The sequence below is a fragment of the Octopus bimaculoides genome, chromosome 13, assembly GCF_001194135.2.
Source record: "Octopus bimaculoides isolate UCB-OBI-ISO-001 chromosome 13, ASM119413v2, whole genome shotgun sequence".
NCBI lineage: Eukaryota > Metazoa > Mollusca > Cephalopoda > Octopoda > Octopodidae > Octopus > Octopus bimaculoides.
The window spans coordinates 51,283,220-51,284,221 of NC_068993.1; positions in this window are offsets into that span (position 1 = coordinate 51,283,220).

Here is a 1,002-nt window from a genome sequence, read left to right on the forward strand (position 1 = left end):
ATATATATATATATATATATATATATATATATATATATATACATATACATATATAAAAATGTATATTTACATATCAATATATTTGTATGTATGTATGTATATATATATATATATTTATATATACATATAGAGGCAGATAGATAGATAAATAGGTAGATAGATAGATAGATAGATAGATAGATAGATAGATAGATAGATAGATAGATGGATTTCTCTGTTTGTATGTGGACGTGTGGATGCATATATTTGTGTGTGTGTGTTTGTGCGCGTTCGCGAGTGGGTGCGTGATAAAAAAACAAAACGAGTGCGTGTGATTAAACGCATACTTCTGTTTGTGTACATGCGTGTTTTTAAATCCGTATGTGTAGCCAACCTTCCAATTTACAAACCTAAGTATGCACAGCTCTAAGAATATGAAAATAGTAATAAATGAATAAATAAAAGAAAGGTTAGTTATGTTAAGACAAAAAAAAAAAAGAAAAACAAAACAAAAACAATACAAAAACAAAGCAAAACAAACGTTGGTACAGAATGATAAGTAAAATAATGAGATGGAGAGGTTTTTAGGAGACAGAGAGGGAGGAGAGAAAAAAAACACTGACTGCTGCTGCTGGTATCGTCGTTGTTACCGCTTCCATTATCATTCATATTGTTGTTTATTACTGTTGATGTTGTCAAAGAGAGATGTGAATGTATGGCGCAATTTACGCTGAAAGCGACCAATTAGATGCTTGTTTGTCTATGCATCTACCTATCTCTGGCTTTTCTGCTTCACTATATTGTTTTGTATCTTTTCTACCTGGCGTTCGTTCTTTCGTTCTATGTATCTACTTGTTTGTTTTGCTCAAAATCTGGCTGTCTGATTGTCTGACTGTCAGTATACACCCCCCCCACACACACACACATATATATATATATATATTTATATATATACATATATATATATATATATATGTATGGAATTGTACGGATTCATATTTATAGCAAAGATATGTATATATA